General features: G+C 44.2%; 1 protein-coding gene across 2 annotated transcripts in view; it reads left to right on the forward strand.

Moving 5' to 3' along the window:
• Positions 1 to 24,488: 24,488 nt before the first annotated feature.
• ME2 (malic enzyme 2) overlaps positions 24,489 to 25,790 on the forward strand; it is a 55,163-nt gene continuing 53,861 nt past the window's right edge. Inside the window, exon 1 of one of the 2 annotated variants that reach the window (XM_056138000.1) lies at positions 24,489 to 24,623. The gene's annotated coding sequence lies outside the window, so the exon portion shown is untranslated. The remainder of the gene's footprint in view (positions 24,624 to 25,790) is intronic. The other variant, XM_056138001.1, reaches the window with a different exon arrangement.

Genomic DNA, 25,790 nt, shown 5'->3' on the forward strand with positions numbered 1-25,790 from the left:
CCACAAAATTATTGGTTACCAGAGTTTCCCTTGTCTTACAAATTCTTTACACATTAATTACTCTGAAATTAAACTGAGCAATGTGAATGTAGTATATACCTATATAAGTATATATACCGAAGTGTGTATACTTAATGTAATATTGATCAAATGCCCACCTCTGCATGATTAAATGCCTTTCTTGATAAAAAGGCTTCAGTGTAAATGTCCCTTCCTATAGGGAGTTTTCCCTGCCTTTCCAGCCAGGAGAAATCTGCCCTCTTTGAGTCTTCTCACTATTTTTAGTATTATTTGGCCCTATCTTATGGCACTTTCTTATTGCTTTCATCCTTCTCTTGGTAAAAGATGCAAAATTATTATTTCTCTGCTGTCAGGAACATCCGATTTGTACTTCAGATGTAGTCAGATACTTTGGGCTATGCTCTCAGGAAGTGGATTCTCAGAGATTTAAGGGAAGAATCAGAAAGAGATTCCTTACTTATGGAAAGGTCTTCAGACATGGAGAAGTTCTCTGAGGGAAGATCCAAGAGAAAGTAAGGAAACAGGATTGAAAAAATGAGCTAGGTTAAAAGCCAACTGATTGGCAAAATGGACTGTGTCTAAGCAAATAAGGGGTAGATTGATAACACGAGGGTGAGCACATGTTATCTTTCTAGGTGATACTTCGCTCCAAAGATCACCTTCCCTTTCATCTTACCACTCACAGGTCCACGGGCTGAATGGGGAGTAGGAGGGGTCCTTGCTGCCTTTGAGGAGTCAACTAGGCATGATAACCCGCAGATCACAAATTCTGAGAAGCTGTGCTCATTCCTTCCCTAGAATGAAAATTCTCTCTCTCCCTTAATTTGTTTTGTGTGTTTGTAGTTTTGTATTTTAGGGCCACACCTGTTTATCGTCAATGCTTACTCCTGGTTCTGGCATTGCTCAGGAGATCACGTGCAGTGCCAGGGGTCAAACTGGGATTAGTTGCATGCAAAGCAAGTGTGTTAGCCCTGTAACATCTCTCCAGCCCCATTAAGTGATTATTTTAGAAATTTTTCTCCACCGGAAAATAAGCAGATTCATTCCTACAACAAAGTGCATCTAGTTCTGCCAAATCACTTTTTCTTCTAAGAAAGTTGACAGCTCTATTCACAATGGCAGGCTGTTCCTCCCTGACTGAGGATGCTGTCTTGACATACGACTTGGTCTGAGTGGGCAGAGTGTCACAGTCTGTAATTGCCTACAAGTTCCTGTCACCCACATGCCAATCGCACCATTTCTGCAACTTCCATGTTATTTGCATTGGATGCTTCAATGTTCAAAACCTAATTTAGGTAAGGCTTCCTATCAGAAATTGTCTTCATAGAAGGTTTTTGAAACCCCAAGTTGTCCAAAATGGAGCCCTTCACCATTTCACACAACCTACTTCTGGACCCTTGCTAAACAGCCATCTCCCTCCTTGGACAGGAAGTCTCATGGACCTTCCTAGTTCCCTACCCCAGACGCTTTTTCTTTCCAGGGCCTTCTGCATCCCAGAGAGAAAGTCATAGTGCCCCTCTTTTTTTTTTTTTTTTTTTTTTTTTTTGCTTTTTGGGTCATACCGAACAATGCACAGGGGTTACTCCTGGCTCTGCACTCAGGAGTTACTCCTGGCGGTGCTCAAGGGACCTATGAAATGCTGGGAATCGAACCGGGGTGTGCTAAGTCCAAGGTCCTACCCGCTGTGCTATTGCTCCAGCCCTGCGCCTCCTCTTTTAAAGGTTGCCAGTATAAAACCAAAATTAAGTCAAAGGAAATAATCACTATAAAGCAAACTTAACCATTTTTGCTAGGAAGGTTTTCCTAGCCAATCCCAAGCAACAAGAAGCATTATTCACTACAAACAAAATGTACATATTTGGAGAGCCAGAGAGATTCAGGGGCTTAAGTAGTTGCCTTACAAGTGCCCTGCCCCAGTTTGAATCCCCAGCTCCACAGATGGTGCCCTGAGCATTGCCAGGACTCACTCCTGAGCACACAGTCAAGATTAGTCCCTGAGCACCGCTGGGTGTGACCCAAGACAAAATTTAAATTTTTTATGTAATTTATTTTTAAAAAGTTAAGCCATGGGGCTGGAGCGAAAGCACAGCAGGTAGAGTGTTTGTCTTGCATGTGGCCAACCCGGGTTCGATTCCCAGCATCCCATATGGTCCCCCAAGCACCGCCAGGAGTAATTCTTGAGTGCATGAGCCAGTAGTAACCCCCGTGCATCGCCGTGTCCCAAAAAGCAAAAAAATAAAAAATAAATGAAAATTTAAGCCACAAAGTTTATAGAAATCAAAGGACTGTGGTGAAGGTGGCTTCCAGACTGTTCCCAAAGCCAAAGCTTATGGAACTTACCATGCAACTTCCTTTTGACCCGACCTTCAGCATAGCAACATACAGTGCTCTCAGTACAGTACAGCTGCTTCCATCAGCAAATCAATCGCCTTTCTAAGAACTCTCCTGTTGTCTGAGTCACCAGCTGACACAACTGTGATTGTTTTCCATTTTCTCATTTGCTTTTAAAACTACAGGGACTTGGAACTTCAGAATAATGTCTCAAAACTGGAAGCTTCTGTCCACTGCCTTTCCTGCTTCATTCCCATTCCCATGTCTTGCTTAAGGCCTTCTTTGTTTGTTTTGTTGTTGTTTGGGAGCACTCAACAGTGCTCAAGTGCAGCTCAATCCTTAGAGGTCATCCTCAGAAGTGCTCAGGAGTCTCTGATACCATCAGGGATTGGACTAGGGACTCCCACTTGAAAAGTATGTACTTCAGCCCCCTGGGCCATCTCTGTGACCCCAGTCAAAATCTTCTTAGTGAAAGTCTTCTTTATCTAGGTTGTTCTTTCCAGTTCACCTGACTTCTGATGTTACTCCAGAAAAATTTCTCGAGTACACTTTTGTGTACTCGAGATCATTATTGAATTGTTATTATTATTATTATTATTATTTTGCTTTTTGGGTCACACCTGGCGATGCACGGGGGTTACTCCTGGCTCATGCACTCAGGAATTACTCCTGGCAGTGCTCAGGGAACCATATGGGGATGCTGGGTATTGAACCCAGGTTGGCCGCATGCAAGGCAAACACCCTACCCGCTGTTCTATCGCTCCAGCCTATTATTGAATTATGATTGAATTAGATCGGTCACAGTCCTCCTGTTGTTCATCGATTTGCTTGAGCGGGCCCAGTAACGTCTTCGTCGTGAGACTCGTTGTTATTGTGTTTGGCATATCGAATACATCACAGGTAGCTTGCCAGGCTTTGCCGTGCGGGGCGAGATACTCTTGGTAGCTTGCCAGGCTCTCCGAGAGGGGTGGAGGAATTGAACTCGGGTCCGCCATGTTGGCCGCTTGTAAGGCAAATGCCCTACCGCCGTGCTATCGCTCCAGCCCTGAATTAGATCATTATTGAATTATTATCCAATTATCTATCATTATCATTATTTTTATTCTATCATTATCCTATACCTCCTGCCCACCCAAAATAAACTTTTAGTAATTCTTCTTTAGAGTAACCCTCCACTGCTTGAGAATAAAACCAAGATTATTCATCCTGGCATTCTCCCATATTTGATTATTCATTCTTCTGTATCTGAGCCCCCAACCTGCACGGCCTCACATTCTCATCCTCTGAGCTCCGTCTAATGCAACAAGTGCGAAGTTTTCACATTCTCTGTCTGTCATGCTTTTTTTCTTTCTTTTTTTTTTGTTTGGTTTTTTGTTGTTGTTGTTGTTGTTTTTGGGTCATACCCGGCAATGCACAGGGGTTACTCCTGGCTTTGCACTCAGGAATTACTCCTGGCGTCGCTCAGGGGACCCGGGTTTGGCCACGTGCAAGGCAAATGGCCTACCCACTGTACTATCATTCCAGCCCCCTGTCATGCATTTTTTTTTCTTATCAAAGCTCTATCTTTCATCCACATGAGAACCTATGCTAGCTTTTTTTTAATAGCAGTTTCATTTATAATTGCCAAAACCTCAAAGCAAACAAAATGTCCTTCAGTAGGTCAGTAGGCAAATAAGTGGTGATGCAATCAGAAAATGGAATGTTATCGAGCACTAAAAATAAATAAACTATCCTGTCACCAAAATAGACAAGGAAGACCTGAGTGCTTCATACTAAGCACAAGAAATCAATCTGAAAAGGCTATAAACAACATGATTTCAAATATATGACATCTTAGAAAAGGAAAATCTATAGAAATTGTGAAAAAGACCAATATTTGCCAGGGGATTAAGGGACAGAAGAGATGAACAGGCAGAAGGCAGAAAAATTTTATGGTGTGGAACAACTCTGTATGATACTATAATGGTGGACAATTTTTATACATTTGTCTGAACTGATAGAATGCACAAAACCAAAAGTGAACCCTCATATAAACTATGGACTTTGAGTATCATAAGGGAACAATAGAGGGTCATCAATTGCAACAAATATTCCTCTGGATTAGGGGGATGTTGATAAGAGGCTAACTCCCATGGGGTAGAGAGATAGGCCAGTGAGCAAGGTGCTTGATTTGCACACAGCCAGCCGGGTTTGATCCCTGGCATCCTATATGGTTTCTGAAGTCCACGAGGAGTGCAGAACCAGGAGTGATCCCTGAGCATTGCTGGGTGTGGTTAAAAAACTTTTTAAAAAAATAGAGTAAGTAACAAATGTGTGAGAGTAAGTCACAAATGTATATGGAACCTCCCTTAGGCCTCACGGAATTTTGTTGTGAACCTGAAAACTTCCCTGCAAAAAAAAAATCAAATATTCAAAATAATTTTTTAAATCCCAGGGGCTGGAAAATTAGTATGGTAGGTAAGGATCTGGCCTTGCATGCAACTGACCCCAGTTCAATTCCCAGCACCACATATGGTCCCCCAAGCACCACCAGGAGTCACTCTGATGGAGAGCCAGGAATAGCCTCTGAGCATCACCCAAACATCTCCTCCTCCCCATCAAAGAACCCCAAACCTAAGTTCTACTTCAAGCTCGATAAAATGACTTCTGTACTGCAAGCCTTTCTAATTTCCCTGCTTGCACTGTATCTGCCGAGTGGTGCTCTCATGGCACTGCCAGATGCCTTCTCCAGACTGCCTGTCTTCTCTTTGTATTACGATGATTTGGATGCATACCCTATTTCCTCTTGCAAGTCATAAAGTCCCTAAGGTCGAGGAAAGTATCTGTAATTTTTATGTTCCTCTTAACAAGTACTTAACAAAATATTTGTTAAATCTTGACTATATTACTGGTGAGTTTAGTCAACAACTTTTATTTATAGGTAAATGGTTTCTACTTCAGTCCACAAACCTTTCACGTTTAAGTGCATTGTGTCAGGGAATTATGTTAATCATTTCTCATATCATCATCTTTTCAGTCCAGAGGTCAGTCTCTCCAGGGATGAACTTTAATTATAAATCCAAATGAGTTCTATTGCAGATAACTGGATAGCGCCTATCTGGCGTTTTCCACTAAAACCAACTGTTTCATATTCCTGTGAGTCAGGTGGGGAGAGGAAACTGGATGGGTGAGGAACACAGTCAAGGTCCCCAGCAAATGAGGGCAGAGATTAGATTTAGAACATTGCAACGCCAAGGGAAATGTTTGTGCTGAGATCCTGAAGGTGTGGGTTTTGCCTTCCACCATGGGGCTGTGGACACTGGGGTCAGGCCAGGTCCACAGCTCACATGTGACTCTCCAGGAGCTGTTTCCTGGATTGATGGCGGCCCTGTGTGTGTGGTCTCTGGAAGAGGGAACTCTAGCCCACCCAATAGGCAGAGAGCTGGATTTTAGCACACTCTCTTCTGCTGACGGCCCCAAGGCACTCCTGCTCTCCCCTGTCCCAGCCTCAGAGAACATTTCTAGAATGACACCAGTAATTGGAAGGTCTGGGGGAAGTTCATCATTCTGCCATAGACATTCTGAGTGAGTGGCTTGGCAGGGCTCCTGCAACTATAGATCTTAGCACCCAGTTGAGAGGGCAAAGCTAACAAAGTACTCTGTAGTCCCTGCTATTGGGGAATAGAACAGTTGGGAATAAAACGAGGCTAACTCCTGAAGAACCTGAGAGTCAGGCTGTAAAATCCGACCTTGCCATCAGAGAGGGATAAGAAGGGAGGGAAGAAGGCAGAGGACTCTGGCCTTTGGCCTATTCAGAGCCTCCATTATTGCATGGAGCCTAAGCGCACCCTCACAGTTGCATGAGTTACAGGGACAGCGAGCAGGTTCAGCTCCAGGTGAATAAAAGCTTTCGGGACATCCAACCTGAGTGTCCTGGCTACAAATCTTGATGGGAGACAGAGTCCAGGGCCCCTTGAGAGCCATCTGGCTCCTGTACTTTGTCCTGGCTTCCCTCACTAATGCTGACACTGATTCCCAGATTCCCAAAGATAAAGGACCTAAAATCAAAGCAGTCAAATATTTGCTAGACTCTTCATTTGAAATCCATCTTTTCTCACTACCCTGACTTTGGGGCTTAATATGAAAAATGTGCTTTCTCTTTGTGGTAAGACATAACAGAAGACATACTGTCTTCACCATTCCGAGTGTTTCATTTGATTGTGTCAAGCTTATTCACACTTTTTTGGGGGGCGGGGGGTGGGAAGAGCATACCCAGCAGTGCTCAGGACTGACCCCTGGTTCTATGCTCAGGGATCACTCCTGGCAGGGCTCAGGGTACCTGATATGGGTGCTGGGTATTGAACCAGACAACAGAGGAATCACACATTATGTGACCTTTGGTGACTGGCATTTTGTGCTCAGCATAAGGTCCTCAGGGCCCATCTATGTTGTAGGATGTGTCAAATTTTCCTTATTTTTTTCTGAGTTTTATTGAGGTATAAGTATATATACATATATGTATAGTTTACGGTATACATCAATATGTAAATTATAAGGTACAAGTCAACTAATTAATTGAGATATATTGTGAAGTGTAGTTAGAATTTATTATCTCCTAGAGACAGAAAAAAACCAAAGTGAACATTTTTTTTTTGTAATGAGAACTCTAGGGACCTGCTATTGGACAGACAATGCATCACACAGCAGTGTTACCTGTAACAGCATGTTGTACATCACATCTTTTGCACTTCTACCTGGAAGTTTTTACGTTTTAATCATTTCTCCAATTTCCTTTCCCAGTGAGGCTGAATGATATTTTATTTGATGTATGTATCATTTTTATTTATCCATATATCTGATGATGGCCATTTACATTGCTTCCATCTTTGACTACAAAGTAATAATCCTGCTACAAAGATAGGTGTGCAATTTTCTCCCCAAGATTCAGCTTTCAATTCATTTGGACATACAGGTCTTATTACATAGCTAAAGGGATACAGTGTGAGAAATGCATCATTAGGCAGTGTCACTGTTGTGTGAATATCATAAAATACACTCACACAAACCTGGTTGGTCGGCGAACTACACACTTAGGCTATATGATATATCCCCATCAAGAGCACCATGAGAAACGTTCCCTATCATTGACCCCCACCCCCCACCTAAAGATTTCATTTTGCAGCATAGGGTATATGTAAGAAGTAGCATTCCTGGATCATATCACATTCTTGTTTAATAGTCTATCATCTCCTCCTTCCTAAGTCTGCACAGGTCCATGAGACACTGCATCCATACCCCCAATTCTCTCAGTACCTTTACTTCTCCATCTCTTTTGGGGGGCTCTTCCTTGGCTTGCCCTAATTGTCTGCACCAGTTGGGGTGCAAACAGAAAAGGAGAAACCACCTTTCCTGGAGGGAGATTCAAGCTAAAGTGATTTATATGGCCCTGGAAAGCCAAAATTCTCAGAAGGAGACTCAGAGATAGCCCAGCCGAGTAGCAGAGGAGGCCACCCCTAGCCCTAGGGCTGAAGAATGAAGGAAGAGGTGAAGGCACCCTCACTTTTTTTTGCTTTTTGGGTCACATCCAGCGACTCATAGGGGTTACTCCTGGCTCTGCACTCAGGAGTCACCCCTGGCAGTGCTCAGGGGACCATATGGGATGCTGGGAATCGAACCCAGGTCGGGCACGTGCAAGGCAAACGCCCTACTCGCTGTGCTATCTTTCCAGCCTCGGCACCCTCACTTCTAAGGGCTGGCTAAATGTTCTTGAAACCCACCAGCCTCTGGCCTCTTGGCTGCTCGGCCACTACACTCCTAGTCATAACCTCAACTGGATTCCCTAACGGATCAGCCTGCTGCCTGAACATGCCTTTTCTGCCCTCAATTTTCTACATGCTGTTCCTCTTCCTTCTTGTAAAGGAATAGCTTCTCCTGTGAGGTATTTGTTTGTTTTTTTAAATCTATATCTCATCACCAGCTTCCAGACATCAGATCCTATATTTCTCCTTCCTACTCATTTCTCAAATCTGAACACTTATCCCATACCAAGCCTTCCTTGATGTTTATAGATTAAAATAACCTCTTTCCTCATTGACCCTTGTTCCTCTATAATCTATCATTAGCTAGGCTGACTTTTTCTGAACCAAAATTTGCTGTTTTCAACCCTCTGTTTAGGCACTATTTAGTGGGTGGCATACTTTTCTCTGAGAAAATGAGACCAAGTTGAGGTTAAGTCTAAGTTGTTTTACTCTAAGATCCTGCAAATAATCTTTAATTCAACCTGCCTCTCTCCTCCCCATCTCAATATCAAGCAAAGTCCTTTGTCAAATTCTCCTTCCTTGATATCCCAACTCCCCTTTCTTCACCCTGCCTCATTCATTTCTTCTCAGGCACCAGCCCGCAGTTTACATGCATTTCCTCAGGAAAGCCTCACAGCTGGTTCTAGGCCAAGTTAGAGCTTCCATGGAATACCCCTATTGAAGCACCTCAGGTGCTTTCTTGCTTCTCTTAGTAACACTTGTCACAACTTTGGAAGTTTCTGATTCACTTAAAGCCTATTTCTCTCTCTTAGCAGATTATAAGCTTCATGAAATCAAGGTCCAGGCCTCCCAGTTTCCCTCTCAAGAGTCTTCAAGTCTGGGTTGGTAATAGGCACACAATAAGTCCTTCTGGTTTGTTGAATGCATGTTAATTAATATCTATTGAATTCAAAAGAATTTCCCCATTTCCATCCAAGTTGGGTGAGATAGTTCTTTTCCGTGTCCTCACCATACACTGCCTTATTCATTTGACTGAGTCAACTGCAGTTGATGTGTGCTTCCTACCTCTCTCACACCGTAGTTCTTACCTGCCTCCTGGTCCCAAGACCACCTGTGAGGTCCTTCTAGGGAGGGACAATCAAATAATTTTTAAAAATACAATTAGGCTTTCAGGGGCAAAGCACAGGGTCCAAGGTGAAAATTCACATCAGATTGTGAAGTAATTTTGTGGGTTCCATTTAGGATGAAACTCTAGAGATTACTCTTTATTGGATGCAGGAAGAAGAGAAGATTAATAAGGCAAGAGATTCCAAAGAGTATGGTACCAATGAAATGAAAAAAAGGCCTTTTGAGAAAAAAAGGGCGAAACAGTTGGGTCAAAGTTTACTATAAAAATAAGGAAGCTGGGGGCTGGAGTGATAGCACAGCAAGGGGGTTGTTTGCCTTGCACGCGGTTGACCTGGGTTCGATTCCCAGCATCTCATATGGTTCCCCAAGCACTTCCAGGAGTAATTCCTGAATGCAAAGCCAGGAGGAACCCCTGTGCATGGCCGGGTGTGACCCAAAAAGCGGGGAAAAAAAATAAGGAAGCTGAACGGGGCGAAAAAGGGTAGGAGTTCTAGCGCCAAAAGAGGAAGTTTTGCACAGTTTTGATAAGGTTGTGGAAATGAAAGTCAGATTGTCTGGGATGAAGAAGGGGAACAGCTGTGGGTTATAGTGAAAGGGCTTGGCAACATGGAGGCAGTTAAGGCTACAGCTTGGGTAGAGCAAAATGAAATTCAGAATGTTCCTCCTTACATTTTCATCTCACTTCTTTCTCTCCAAAGTACAAAATGTGTTGAGAGTCTTGTCCCAGAAAAAAAATCATCAATTTCTCTTTTCTCGCTTTAGCTTAATGTTTTAAATGTTATTTTTTACTGCTGGCAAGAAATAAAATTCTGTTCCTTCCCCAGACTTACATAAAATCCATTGCTTTTCATCATTACTAAGAAAATGTGAATGAAGTATGAAAATATAAACAGGCCATAGTTTTCACAGAAGAACGTAAAGTATGTTTTTGTATTTTTAAAAATTATAGGGTGCTTTTATTTGTTTGTTTGTTTGTTTGCTTATTGCTGGCTCTGTACTCAAGAACTACTCCTGGAAGGGAGAGACATAGAAAGATTGCATTCATCTGTGGTATATAAAGTAACAGAATGGGAGACTGACACCCAAGAATAGTGTTAAGGACCAGGAGGTTTACTCCATGGCTTGGAAGCCGGACTCAAATGCTGGGGGAAAAGGCAGCTCAGATAGGGAAGGGAGCACCAAGTAAAGGGTGTTGGAGGATCAACTAGGGTTGGGAGATGCGAGCTGAATGTAGACTGTAGATGGAACACAATGGCCACTCAATGCCTCTGGTGCAAACGACAATACCCAAAAGGAAAGAGAACAAAAGGGAATGCCCTGCCTCAGAGGCGGGGGGGGGGGGGGGGGGGGGGGGGGGGGGGGGGGAGGGGGGAGATACTGGGATCATTGGTGGTGGAGAATGGGCACTCGTAGAAGGATGGGTACTTGATCACTGTATGACTGAAACGCAAGCACTAAAGTTTGTAAGTCTGTAACTGTATATCCCACGGTGATTCACAAATAAATAAATAAATAAATAAATAAAAAGAACTACTCCTGGCAGTGTTCAGTGAACCATATTGGGTATTGGGGATCAAACCCAGGACTAGCCACGTGCAAGGCAAGTACCCTATCCTCACTATCTCCCAGCCCTGCTTTTTAAAAAAGTATTATTCAAGAAAAAAAATGCTCATGGCAGGATCTCAGAAATGTATTCTGGAGTAATTACTCCTAAAGGAAGAATGTCAGTAATAAATTATTTTCTTAACATCGTTAGGAAGGATTTGCCCCTGGCATAGGGAGAGACATGTACAAATACCACGCAACAAGTTACAGAAGATGACTAAGAGAAGTTTCCTAAATTTTAAACCTTAGAGGCTGAAAATGTTGGCTGATTTTCAGCTTAAAAGCAAAGTGCAATGCTAACCAGGTAACCTAGCAAGTGTATCACAAGGCTGATTGATCCCACAACAGGAAAGCATTTTTGTAACCTTGTCAAAGCAGAGCTCAAGACACCGAAATAAAAACAAAACTTAATGAAAGTTATGAAAGATCTGTTGGCAGAGAGCTTCACATTATCTTGCAACTGGAGTCCTGACTAAAGAAATTGCTGCAGGAAACTATTTTCCAGTTTGGCAAGAGAAACTTAAACTGCTGACAGGTAAATTTAGGGCTTTTGTTGAATTTAGATTAAATCCAGATAGCAGAGCAGAAAAAGCTCAGTTGGGAAAGTGTTTGACTGGGCTGCAGAGAAAATACAGCAAGTCGAGCACTTGCCTTGCACATGGCCAACCCAGGTTCAATCCGGCATCCCATATGGTCCCCCGAGTATGGCCAGAAGTGATTACTGAGTGCAGAGCCAGGAGTAACCCTTGAGCATCACCAGGTGTGTGGCCCCCAAACATAACAAAACTGAAATTCAGAAAGCCAAGTACAAGGGTTCTTTACTACATGACGATCATGAACATGGATTTAAAAAAATTAATTCATTTTTACCAATCTCTAACTGGAATGTAGCATTATTATCAATGGTTGATATAGAGAACCAACCACTAGGATTAACCAAAAACAATTTTTTTGTGTTACCAGTTGATGTACTTTGAAAAATCATTCATATGCTCTATTACTAGTTATTGAAGTTTCCTACCATTAGATTTTTAGTTAGTGCCTTATAAAGAAGTACTTGTATTATTTATACTAAAGAATTGAAAAGTTAAGATGCATTTTGGTAACTAGGCTTAATTATAACTGACTAATCTTTCTATTTTGCTTTTTGCATTTAAAATAATAATATAAGGCAACTATAGACTTCAGCACATAAACCTTGGTGCCCATTACACAAAATAGATAAAGAAACTTGATCTTGTAATGTACGAAGAAAAAACGTATGGTCCATTGCATCTGGTTGCACTCATAGATATTAACCACAGATTCTGTTTGCATTTGGTGCTTTTAATAAGTTGATACCTAGATATGACTTTTGCAAGATTATGGTTTTTAGGAATAATTGTTTATCTTATTTTTTTCTTGCAATTTAATTTTAGTTTAACTATAAGGAGAGAAGATATTGTAATTCCCTATAGGTGTCTGCTAAAACAGAATGTCACGGTCACTGTCCTCCCGTTGTTCATCGATTTGCTCGAGCAGGCCCGGTAACGTTTCCGTCGTGAGATTTCTTGTTACTGAGTTTGGCATATCGAATACGTCACGGGCTCTGCCGTGCGGGTGAGATACTCTCAGTAGCTTGCCGGGCTCTCCGAGAGGGGTGGAGGAATCGAACTCAGGTCGGCCATGTTGGCCGCTTGTAAGGCAAACACCCTACCGCTGTGCTATAGCTCCAGCTAAAACAGAATAATTCCAATTAATTGCTGGAGTTAGTATAGACTCCTAGGGTTAGGGATTTTGAGCATTGCCAGGTGACACCCAAAAACCAAAAGAATAAAATAAAAGTTAAGTATAAGTCAATTGTAAAATTTAGGCCAATTGGTAAGTTTAGGCCTAGGCTAGCGTGAGTGTCAGTATACCTTAAGGTTAGAATTAGGGTTAGGAATGGTGTATAGATTAGGTACTAGATTTGATTGTTTAAAGTTAAAAATGAAACTTAATTATAGAACAATTTCTAAATTTAGGCTAATTGGTAGTTTTAGCATAGGCTAGGGTCAGGGTTAGTATATATTAAGATTAGGATTAGGATTAGGGCTAGGGTTAGGGTTTGTATAGAGGTTACGTGTTAGGTTTTGCTGTGTGCAATTAAAAATGGAAGTTAAGTATTGGACAATTGTTAAACTTTGACTAATTGGTAGGTTTAGATCTAGATTATGGTCAGGACTAGAATAGTGTTAGGGTTAGGATTGTGTAGGTGTTAAGCATGTCTGCATTTAAAGTGAAAAATGAAATTGAATCATGCGTTAAATTTAGGCTAATTGGTAGTTTTAGCCAAGGCTGGGGTCAGGATAAATGTTTTTGTTTTCCTTATGGAGTCATTGTCATCTTAGATTACGAATAATCCTTCAACATTAACTTTTAGGAGTTTGTGACACCCCCACCACCACCACCCCTACCCCCCGCCAGGAGGCCTAGGTGTTCTACCAGTGATTCCAATCAGTCAGCTGCCCAATACAAGGACTTAAGGATGCTGTGCTTCTTGGGCTCTGGGGCTTGGGGGCTAAACAGGTCCTGGAAGCCCCTGAGGCTACTCCCCACAGTGCTTGGTGGCCTTCAGAGCTGCCCCAGCAATGCTCATGGGGACCATGTGTTGCTGTGAATTAAACTCAGATCCGACACAAGCCAGGCGAGTGACCAATCTCCTGGTCTCTAACCTTTGTTTCACACACATTTTTAGAACTTTCCACAAAATCTTTTGGTGATGAAGATACTGCCTTTTGAATTAGTTTGTTTTTATTATACAATTTTTATTAAAGCCTTAATTGAGGGGCTGGAGCGATAGCATAGCAGGCAGGCTGTTTGCCTTGCATGCGGCTGACCCGGGTTCGATTCCCAGCATCTCATATGGTCCCCTGAGCACCGCCAGGAGTAATCCCTGAGTGCATGAGCCAGGAGTGACCCCTGTGCATTGCCAGGTGTGACCCAAAAAGAAAAAAAGAAAAAAAACCTTAATTGATACATTTATTTAATTTACTTTTTGGGGTTTAGGGCCATGCCTGGTGATGCTTATGGGTTACTCCTAGAATTAAACCTGGCAGGGGTTGGGGGGACCATATGGAATGTCGGGGGTCAAAGAAATCAGTCAGCCACAAGCAAGACAAATGCCCTACCTACTGTGCTATCTCTCTGCCCCCAAAAGTTGCATTCATTTTTAATTTAAAGAATTGTTAGTGCTTTTATTGGAGAGAATTATCATTATTTTATCTTCTTGCATTGATATTATTTTATCTTTTTTCATTAAAACAGTATTATTTCTTAATGATAGTACAATCATTGTACTTACCTATACCAAATGCTTTTACAGCTCACTTCCAGGTGAGGCTGGCATGTTTGTATCTCAGAGATCCTAGTACAAATGGCCTTAGATATATAGTTTACTTTCTCTTGTATTTTTAAAGAGTTTGCATTTTTAATGGCCCTAATTTATTGGAGGATGGTTTCCAGTGGTGCAGCCTGCATCCATTATTAATGCTTTCCAGTCTAAGGCAGATGAAGCAGTATGAATCTAAAATGCTATTAGTACATCTATTGGTTTCCCATTAGATGAAGTAATGATCACACTTCCCTACACTCTTAGTACATAGAGAACAACCACTCCTTAAGTCTCTAGACCCTCAGCAATATGTATCTTTCTTAAGAAAACACACTGGGATTTTTGCATGAAGTCAAACTACTCTATTTTCATAGCAATGATCTGAAAGTTTCTCCTAAGACATTAAGAAAAATTTGAGAAAGATAAGGAATGTGTTCCCATCTTCAGATAATTGGCATCCATGCTGCTTTACTTTGTCCATCCAAGAGTACACCTGTCACTGGGCCACGTAAGTATTGGTGATTGTTCCTTTAAGGTTCATCTTGTTTCATGGGTAATCCAGCTAAACTCACACAGAGCCCAAGATAACACCCTCAACTCTCCACAACACAGGATCACCAAATCTAAGTTACACCCACCTCCTGCTGTTTGTTTAGTGACCCGACTGAAGCCTCTATCTTCCTCCCAGTTTCCTGTTGAATTGAGCCTGGTACTTTGTTTCACTGGATCCTCTCCCTGGGAATCCATGTTTCCTGGTAGAGCTTGTCTTCCTCCTGGGTCAGCATTGTTTGCATTTCTATTGGGTCTTTTTGACACCTCAGCAGGCCTGGTGACTCCATGGGGGGCGGGGGGGGGGGCGGGGGTAGTGGTAGCCAAGTATCTCTGATGGGGCTGGAGAGGTAGTACAGTGAGTAGAGTACTCATCTTGCATGTGGTCTGATTTTAATCCCCAGAATCCCATATGGTCCCCCGAGCATTGCCAGGAGTAATTCCTGAGTGCATCACCGGATGTGGCAAAAATAAAAAGAATGATCTCTTTGGCCTTGGAATAATGGTGGAGAGAACCTGGCACTATAGTGGTGAACATAGTGTAGTAGCACCATGTGTGAATAACGATAATACAGTACTAGGGTCAAAGAAAAAAAGTTTTTTGGTGGAGGCTGCAGTGATAGCACAGCAGATAGGGTATTTGCCTTGCACATGGCCAATCCATCTTCAATCCCCAGCATCCCAGATGGTCTCCCAAGCATCACTAGGAATGATTCTTGAGTGCAGAGTCAGGAGTAACCTCTGAGCATCACCAGGTATAGCCCCCAAAAGGGGACGGGAAGTAAAGGTGAATCACAGCTAAGTATATACCCACAAAACACAAAAACATTCATCTGAGAAGACATACGCCTGCCTATATTCACTGTGGCACTGAATATACTGGAGAGGAAACAACACAGCTACCAGGTGACAGAAGAGTGTAAGGAAACTGTGATATATACACAGAATAGAATCCGACTTGGCCACAAGGAATGGTGAAACCATGCAACTGCAGCAACATGGATAGACCTAGAGGATTCTGTTTGTTTGCTTGCTTGTTTTGGGCCATACGCAGTTGTGCTCAGTGCTTACTCCTGGCTCTACATTCAGAGATCACTCTTGGTGGGTTCAAGGGGACACATGGAGTTAGGGGAAGGGTAGGATATCAAATCAGGTCCACAGCATGCAAAGCAAGTGCCCTAGCCATTGTAGTACCACTCTAGTCCTCAATGTGCAGGGGTTTTGTTTTGTTTGAGGGCGCCATACCCGGTACTGCTCAGGACTTGCTCCTATGCAAGGCAAATACCCTGCCTGCTGTACTGTTTCTCTGTCTCTAACTTAGATACGGCCAAACAGATTAGTGAATGTTCTCACAAATTTGTGGTATATGGAATAACATATGTTATTACATAGGTAGCAAAGGTGAAAAACACTAGCTCTAGATTTCAGAAACAACAATAACAAGGAAGAAGAGGAAAAAACCAATGGAAGTAACATAGGGGCAAGGGTCAGGGGTCTTGGGTGAAGGATTTGCTTCCACTAGATCCAACACTTCCATAAGCCAGGGACCCAAACTACAACAAGGAGTAAGGATAAGGTGTGGGGGAGATCTGGGTTAAGTGGTGGAGTAATGAGGATTAGATGTGGGGACATTGTAGGCCTGAACACATATTGTAAATGACTTTGTATATCAAATAAAAGGGGGGGAAAGTTGGGAGGGTCAGTGAAGGACTCCAAGGGAAGTCACTAGATCCATGACAGGGATTCGGGTTCAAGGAGCTTTTACTCTCAATGAAAAAGCAATGCACAGTGCATGTACCTTATTTTTATACAATTATTGGTTTTATAGGGAGAAAAGGATGTAGGGAGGTATTCAAGGTACTTAATTTCAAGCTTGAAGAATCTTTACCTACATCCATACCAATGTTCAGATGAAGTTATAGAATGTTCTCTTCCATCTCAGTCAACACATCCTTAAATTTAGTGACTTTATTGACTTTCATCATAAAATTTTCTTCTTTCAAGCCAGTGTTATAAAAATCTTTCTACTTTTCATACTCATTTCCCAAGTCATTTCTGTGCTCATGCTACCCAGGAAAAAGTCAGAAGGAATATCTCTCATTCACAATAAATTTAAGTATTATAAGAAGCATTATTTAAGTAATAAATCATCTGCTTAGACCCAAGCATTCGTGGAATTAAGAACAATATATAGCCTTCCCCTAAGCTCTTGAACCCTAAGGGTTGTGTTCTTTGATTACACAAAAGGATGAAGCCCTTGGAGCCAGCTGGGTTTCTGAATCCAGAAATTTTGGGATGCAAAAAAACATTATGAGGATCATTTACTGTATGTTACATAATCAGTTTTGTGGTTATGGGTAAATGTTTCATAAAAATATCTATGGGCTGAGCTGAGGTAGGCTGGGACTCAGCAGCTCATCTGAGTCCTACTTCTCGTCATCTATGAGGTACTGGATTTGATTTCAGACACCAAAACTAGCAGATACACATGCTATTGCCACGAGAAATACAGAAGCAGTTACGTTATGTTAAGAAAATTATAACTTTATGGGCCAGAGTGATAGTACAGTGGGTAAGGCATTTACCTCACACACAGTCAGTCAGAGTTCAATCCCTGGCACCCCATAGCCCAACAGGAGTGATTCCTGAGCACAGAGCCAGGAATAAGCCCTGAGCACTGCTGAGTGTGGCTCAAAAGCAAAAGGAAGAAAGAAAGAAAGAAAGAAAGAAAGAAAGAAAGAAAGAAAGAAAATTGAAACTTTAGATTTCCTTGTGACAAATTGATTTTTGTTCACAAATAAGCCTGACATCACCCAATTTGGGGGGGGGGGATGCTTTTGGATTTTGGAATTATGGATGAAAGTTTATGGGCCAAGAGATACTATTGTGGTTAGGGCACATGCCTGGCATGCCCCCAAGCCAGTTTCTATTCCCAGAACCACATGATTCCTGAACATTGCTGAGTGCAGTCCTGGGGTCCCGATCACTGTTGTTGGGGAGCGGGGGGCAGGGTGACATTTCTGGTAGTGTGGACCTGGGCTGTATTGCCTCCTTGTACTGAACCACCAGCCTGGTTGACTGAGACTTGCAGTAGGGCCCCCAAGTCTCCTGGGAAATTCTTGGGAACCACCCCAAAAGTTTATGGATCTGTAGATAATATGTTATTTAAAGAATTTTTCTATTGGGGCTGGGGAGGTAGTACAGCAGATTGGGCACTTGTCTTGCATATGGCCAATCCGGGTTCATCCTCTGGCACCCCTCATTTTGTCCCCTAAGCCCTACCAAGAGTGATCACTGAACACAGTCAGGAGTAAACCCTAAGCATTGCTGGATATGGCTCAAGAATAAAAACAAAGAACTTTTCAACGTAAGTCATAGCTCACTTTCATGTTATATCTTCCACACAGCTAAGTACTCTAAGATATTGAAGAGTTATTTCTTTTCAACTGCTATAGTATTTTGAGTTTAGTCTTCACATACTACATTTAATTTTTTTAAATAATAAGATGCCCAATTATACACAAGTAGAGAATATAGTATAACTCTCCTTTGAGACATCATCCAGCATTCACAAATGCTGACATTTTGACCATCTTGCTTTTTCTGTCACATTTTCCCCTCTAGAATAATTAAAGCAAACCCAATACATATCCCTTCCTCTGTAAACACTTCATAGCATGCTGCTTTTAAAGTTATACCTCTTTGGGGGCTGGAGCAATAGCACAGCGGGTAGGGCCTTTGCCTTGCCCGTGGCCGACCCAGGTTCGATTCCCAGCATCCCATATGGTCCCCCGAGCACCGCCAGGAGTGCAAAGCCAGGAGTAACCCCTGAGCCCGGTGTGACCCAAAAAGCAAAAAAATAAATAAATAAAAATTTACACCTCCTTGAGTAAATGCTTTGTCTCTGTATTGTAGTATAAATACTTGAGGGTAAGTACTGTGTCTCTTTTATTCATGATTTTTCTCAACAAGGAATGTTATAAACACAAAATAAATTATATTCTAAGGGTTACATGGTATTTGACAGTGATTCCTAAACTTGGTCATGTAGACAAATCACTGGAGAGCTTGTGAAAACACAGGTGTGGGAACTAAACACCTAAGTTTTTGGTTCAGTGGATCTTGGATGTGCTGAGATATTTCATTTCTATCAAGATCTTAGGTGATGGTGATGGGTATGATAATGAGAATGGTAAATTAGAAGCACGTTTTGAGAACACCTCCATCAGAACAAAGAAAACACTGATATTACTAAGCCTGACCAAATAAACCAGCTGTTGGTTAATATCTGACTTATAAACTTTATCTAGCATTGATTGTGTGTGAGGATTTGGAAGAATTAGAAAATAAGTTTTTTAAATCCCTACTCTCAGATTATGCTGTATTTTATAAAAAGTATTTTTAGTACACGAGAACTACTAGTAAATACAGGTGCCAGAGTCCCAAAGAAGAAGATATGGGGAGACATTAATTTTTTTATAAAGGTTCTTGGCCAGTTCTACTGTATATTTATGTACTATTATACTCTGCTTCACTGAAGAGGTAAGACTAGAATGTGTCCGTGAGTAATGAAGGAGATTTTAATGGAGAGCTTGATTTTAATAGTGTTAATGTAGGGAGGTGGTCTGCCTTTCCACTTTTCAAGTTGGGATTGGATGACTTAATATTCAAAAGGCTCCTTATGATCTTTTCCAAGACAATATAAAAATAGTTTTAACATTCATGGGGCTGAAGAGATTGTACAACTAGCAGGGTACTTGCCTTAAATCCAAAGAGCCCAAATTTGATCCCCAGCACCAAATAAGGTCCTCAGGGATCTGCAAGAGTGATCCCTGAGCTCATATCCGGGAATAAATCCTGAGCACTGCCAGATGTGACTCCCCCAAACAAAGAAAAAAGCAAACAGCAAACTTCCAAAGTGTGCTCTTCCCTGTAGTAAAAACAAACAAGAAAACATGAACCATTAGATGCAAAAAAAGGTAAACCGACACCATCACCACCACCCAAGGCTGTTGTCCAGAGAATATACATGCATACACCCTGCACACCCTCCATACATTTCCACTGGATTTTCAAAGATCTTCCTTTGATTATCCCCAGATTATCCATCAATGAGGGCCAGAGTGCTAGTGAAGTGGGTAGGGTGCTTGCCTTGCACACAGCTGACCCAAATTCAATCCCTACCATTTCATATGGTCCCTCAACCCACCACCAGGAGTGATTCCTGAGAGCAGAGCCATGAGTAATTCGTGAGTATTGGTGGGTGTGGCCTCACCCAAAACTATCCTTCAGTGGACCGACTAAGTAGCACATGTTTTGCTTATTATATTTCTCATTTAGTTATATTTCTAATCAAGCTCTCTCAGATTCCAACTCCGTTTGCAAAAGAGAACCCTGCCTCTAAGCAGAGGTTCTTCATTCTCTCCACAAACATCCAGAAAGTAGAAAAATCTAAAACGACACAAGTTTGAACAGGAAAGTCCTCTTCTACAAGATACACATCAGTACCGGGAAAGGCAATAGGGCAAGTAACATGTTCCTTTGGTGTTCCAGGTACTTGGTGCCTTATCACATATACTATTTACTGAATCTAAACAATGACGGAAAAAAACAGAAAAGTAATTGGAAAATACGGATTGTAAAAACCTGAAACCTCACAGTTTCTCTCTGCTAGTTTTGTGGAGAACTCCACTCAAGGAAACAAGTCCTGGGATAAAGTGGGCATTATTCTACAACTGGTAGTTTTCTGTATGATTGAAAACAGATGTGTGGGAAGTCATTTGCATATGCTAGACATAATAATTACCTTGAGTTTTGAAATGTACTGTGCTCTTTTCCTTTATCCTTTTAGCTACTACCCAACCAATTTTGGTTGCTTGTTTTTTTGGGCCACACCTGGCAGTGCTTCAGGTTTACTCCTTGCTCTGCTCTCAGGGATTACTCCTGGCAGGGCTTGGGGGACCACATGGGGTGCCAGGAATCAAAACTGGGTTGACCATGTGCAAGGCAAATACTCTCTCTGACCCTCACCCAGTGTTCTTGCTTAAATTGAGCTATTTCATCTATTCTTTTGATTAATATTTTGATTAAATAGTTAATACTACTTTGATTCAGTAAGCTGTCTTAATAGCTAACCTTTAAAAGGTTAAAAAGTGGGGGCTGGAGGGAGTCTAAGAGATAGTACAGCGGGTAGAGTACATGCTTTGCATGTGGCAGGCCCGGGTTCAATTCCCAGCACTCCATCTGATTCCCCCCAAATCAGCCAGGAGTGATTCCTGAGTGCAGAACCAGGAGTAAGCCCTGAGCACTGCTGGCTCTGACCCCAAAACAAACAAAACAAAACAAAACAAAAATGGTTGGGATAGAAAGATAGCTCAACAGGCTGGAGTGCATGCCTTGTATGCAAGAGGTCTAGGTTTGATCGCTAGTGCCACAAAGTAAACAAACAAAAAAAAATCAGAAAAAATAGAATAATGCACATCCTAGGTTTTCTAGAAATAATTAACATTTGTGTAATGTATGTAAAATTTATGTAAAAGGGCAGACAAATTTTAAGTGCAGTTTCTTGTTTGTTTTGGAACCACACCTGGTGGTATTTAAGGCGGTTATGCTCAGGAAACTAAATACAGTGTGTGTGTTGGGGGGGGCGGGGGGGGGGGTTCAGCTGGAGATTGACTCAGCTAAATGCAAGGCAATGGGCCTTACCCACTGTGTTATTTCTGAAACCTCCATGCACACAATTTTTAAAAATGAATTTAAGGGACTGAGGACATAGATGAAATGGGAGAGCATATGCCTGGCATGAGAAATGCTGAGTTTATTTATTTAGTTTCTGGGTCACAGCTGACAGTGCTCAGGGATCACTCCTGGCTCTGCACTCAGGAATTACTCCTGGTAATTAATTTCCTGCTCAGGAAACAAAATGGAGTGCCAGAGATCAAACTCTGGTCAGATGCATGCAAGGCAGGTGCCTTATATACTGTACTATCTCTCCATTTCCTAGAAACCCTGAGTTTAAATCCAGGCACTGGGTTCATTGTCCCCTCCATCTCCCCCTCCCCATACACACCCTAGCACTGCTGGGTGTGGCCTATACAAATTTAAAGTCTGATATCTAATAGGACAGGTTGAAGGGCATGCAGATGAATATAGTACTATTACTATACTTGTACTTATAAGGTACTTGGGAGAAATTAAGTATCATGGCAGGAAACATGATTATGCATTTTACTTGTAAAGAGCTTTATGAGAGAGAGAGAGAGAGAGAGACAGAGACAGAGACAGAGACAGAGACAGAGAAAGAGAGGCATGCTTTCTAGCTGGTATGTGAACAACTCCAGAAGTCTGCTGTGCAGTTAATGATAGCTGTTAAAAGTACTTTTAACCCAACAAAAAAAGCCCCAACAACAAAAGCCCCTACTTTTTTCATATAAAGACCCGTTTCACAAAACAATCTGGGGTAGAAACCAGGGGTGAATGTGACTCAATACTGCTAGAGTTCTGGTTCATTTGTCCTGCCAATACTCTTAGAGGAAAGGCATTAAAATTCTTGTTTATTGTCATCTTACGGCCCAGTGAGGAGTGCCATCCCTCTAAACACTACTGACAAAAAGAAGGGGATGGCTATGAAGCTAAAGAAAGTCAAAGGCAAGTGTCATTTGAGTCTGCTCTTTGGAAACTTTTCTTTGGACCTACCCAACAGCCTGCAAGTCTTCTATGTCTCTAGTCGGGGCCCCTCGGTCTGCTCTGCCCCACAGAAACATAAGAAAACCACACAGAGGAGCTAAATGAGTCATTTTAATTTTTGTCTGGTAGCCACATTATAGAAAGACAAAAGAGAAATGGAATTGATTTTAATATATTTCACTTGACCTAAACGATCAAAATTATTTCAATGTACTACTGTTATATTTTTAAGTGAAGACTTTTTTTTTGCTTGGTTTTCAACTTGTGATGTATCACAACTTAGACAAGCCACACTACATGGGTGTAACAGCTGCAAGTCACTGTCTTCGACCGGAAATCTCAGAGCGATCACTGAAGGGACTAAGGAGAAGTGCAGTGAGGTGGGGGACAGCCCAACAGCAACAGCGGCTCCAAGATACTGACAGATGTTTCATTTCGCAGGGAATGAATTGATGATAACATCCATGATGGTTTTACAACCCTTCAACCTGGAGTTATGTTAACATAAGAGAAATTACCATTCAAAGACAGAATTTTGTCTCTTCTATCATTCCGTGTGTGTGTGTGTGTGTGAGAGAGAGAGAGAGAGAGAGAGAGAGTAGTTGGAACACAGTCTCAGACATTCAAGGCATCTGCTTAACCACCGAGTCACATCCTTAACTCCTCCTGGAATTTAAGCATGTATATGATGATGATGACGATGATGGTTTTCCAAGTTTCCCTCATTGAGCTTGCTGAATCTTGCCCGTTTCTGGTGAGCAGGGTTATTTGAGGTCATCTTTCATGGGCCCTCTTTGACTGTGGTAGTTACTGGAGCAGCCTACCTATCATTTATCATCTAACTACAGAGTTCAAACGTGCCCCACCCTTCACTGCTCTGAGCGGCTCCGGATTCTACACAGTTGTCAAAACCTTGAGGAGGGAACAAACTCCCTTTCCTTAACTTCTGTTCACATCCTGTTTTTCTTATTCCTTCTGCCTTGCCTCTTTATCCTTCACGCTTTTATTTGGAAAGTATTATCACGGGGCTTTCAGAGTGCAGAAGGCCCGACTGCGGTAAAGAAATTTTTTGTGATCTCTCCTGACGGTCAAGTGCAGAACCCTCCCCTCCGCCCCCCCCCCCCCCCCCAACAAAGTAACGCCGGGTAAGGACAGGCGTAGAAAGAAACGGTTTCTGCTGCTTTCAAGATGACAATTTAGTGTCCCAGTACTTTTCTGAGACAGAAAACATTAAAAGTCTATTTATGGCGATCGTGACAGTAGGGATAATTGGCCAGTTCCCGAAGGGTCAATAACGGTGCCAGCCCGGGAGGAGAGAGGCAACGCATGTTGCAGAAGAGCGAGTTCTACACGCGCAAACACGGGGCATCGAGCAGAAGGCTTGCTGCAAGTGGCAGGGCCTAGCGTTTCCCGGGCCTCCCTCTGCTGCTTCCCCTTCCTCAGGCCCAGGGTTGCAAGCCCTGCTCCATCCTCTCTCCCTGCCTCCGCCTGCCTGCCTGCCTGCCTGCCTAGGGGCGCTGCAAACTCCCGCTCCCCGAGCTCTCGGGCCGCCTGGAGACTGGTACCCTCCGATATGCCACCCCCACCTCCAGGGGCCCCGGCGCGCGTGCGCAGAACCTCCTCTCGCGCGAACGCGCTGCCATCACCCCCCGACAACCCCGCGCCCGAAGCCGGGGATGCGAGGTCCGCGGTGACCCAGCCCGGGCGCAGCGTCCGGCCTCTGCTGTCCGTCCGGACGGCTCCTCCTCCTCATCCTCCTCCTCCACCTCCGCGGCCCAGCTCGGGATCGCGTCCACGCGGGCGCGCGCCCGGCCTCCAAACAGTCACCTCGAGCCGCGCGCCGGGAGAAGGCGGCCCCGCAGGACAGGAACCCGAACGCGCGGGCCGCGGGGCGGCCGCGCGGGGCCCCGCCCCCCGGGGCCGGCGTCCCGCCTCCCCATTGGCCCGCGCCCCTGTCCGTCTCCGCCCCATGGGGCTCGGCCGGCGCTCCTCCCGGCTCGGGCTCCTCACTCGGCCGCTCTCGGGCTGCTGCTGCCTTGTCGGCTGGTGTCCGGCTGCCCACGCCAGTCTCGGGCGGAGCTGGCGCCGGCTCGCGCGGAGCTCGGGCGAGGGGACGGCGGGCCCGGGCGGCAGCTGAGCATCGCCTGCGTGGGCGGCAGGGCCGCGGCCTCTGTGCTCGGGCAGCACCACCTGTCGCGGGGCCGGGACGTCGGGTAAGGCGCGGGGCGGCCTGGCGCGGCGGGGGCCCCCGGCCGGGGCAAGCGGGCAGCGCCGGGGGAGCCCCGCAAGCCGGCCAAGGTCCTCGCCGGGCGGCGGCGGGGTGCGGCGTGCGGGGTGCGGGGTGCGGGCGGCGCCTCGTCCTCCAGGCTGGAAGCGGGGAAAGCGGTCAGGTCGCGGTGACCGCCCCGCTTCCCCCTCACCCCCCCCACCCCCCCAGCCCAACCGTCCGCGGCTTTCCCCGGGCGCACGGCTTTGGGGGCGCGCAACTTGCCGGGGCCCTGGGTGGGGGGCCCCGGCGCCCTCCTGCCGCCCGGCGTGAGGCCCCGGGGCCTCCCCGGCGCGAGCATCTCTCCCTCCTTCCCGCCCCCTCGCGCCCCTGGCCGGCCGATTTGGTGGCGCCAAGCCACGAGCAGAGCCCACGGGTCTCGCTTTCTGCACGCACCAATTCCGGGGCGGGCGGCGCGCGGCGGCGCGTGTCCCTGCGTCCGCTCGCCGGTTTGTCGTCCCCCCCCCGCACCCCCCCGCCCCGTGCCGCGCTTGGAAGGAAGTTGTTGCAGGCTAGAAAGTTCCAAGATTGGAACGGTTCGGTTCCTTATCCGAAATGGCATCGGTGGCAGCCCCAGGATTGGCAGGTGTTTGGCGCCGGCGAGGACCATCGCCAGCGCGCCGCGAGGTGCCTTGCCACCTACCAGTGCGCGGCGGTCCAGGACTTTGACTTTTTTTTGATTTTGCCGACCTGGCCTCCAAAATCGGGTGGTTGCCTTGGCAAGAAGTGCAATCAAAACAACTCTTTTATTTATTTATTTATTTATTTATTTATTTAAAACAACAACAACAACAACAGAAGGGCTTCCATGTAAAATGCATCTCCTGTCTGCGTGATTGACCTCACTTCTGAGTGGTTTGGGGTCATACCCGGCTGTGCTCAGGGCTTACTTCTGACGCTGCACTCAGGAATTAATTAGCCCTGGTGGGGCTCCGGGGACCGTATGGAACGAGGGCATTGAACATTGGCCGCGTGCAAGGCAGGCGCCCTCCCCGCCCCAGCCCCTGATTTACCTTCCTAATACTTGGCGGCAACTACTTTTAAACAAAGCAGCTAATTGCCATTTCTTTTCGTTTCCATGGAAGAAGCGTATATTGTTAATTATGGGCTGGGC

The sequence above is a fragment of the Sorex fumeus genome, unplaced genomic scaffold (assembly GCF_029834395.1).
Source record: "Sorex fumeus unplaced genomic scaffold, SorFum_2.1 ptg000128l, whole genome shotgun sequence".
Taxonomy (NCBI): Eukaryota; Metazoa; Chordata; class Mammalia; order Eulipotyphla; family Soricidae; genus Sorex; species Sorex fumeus.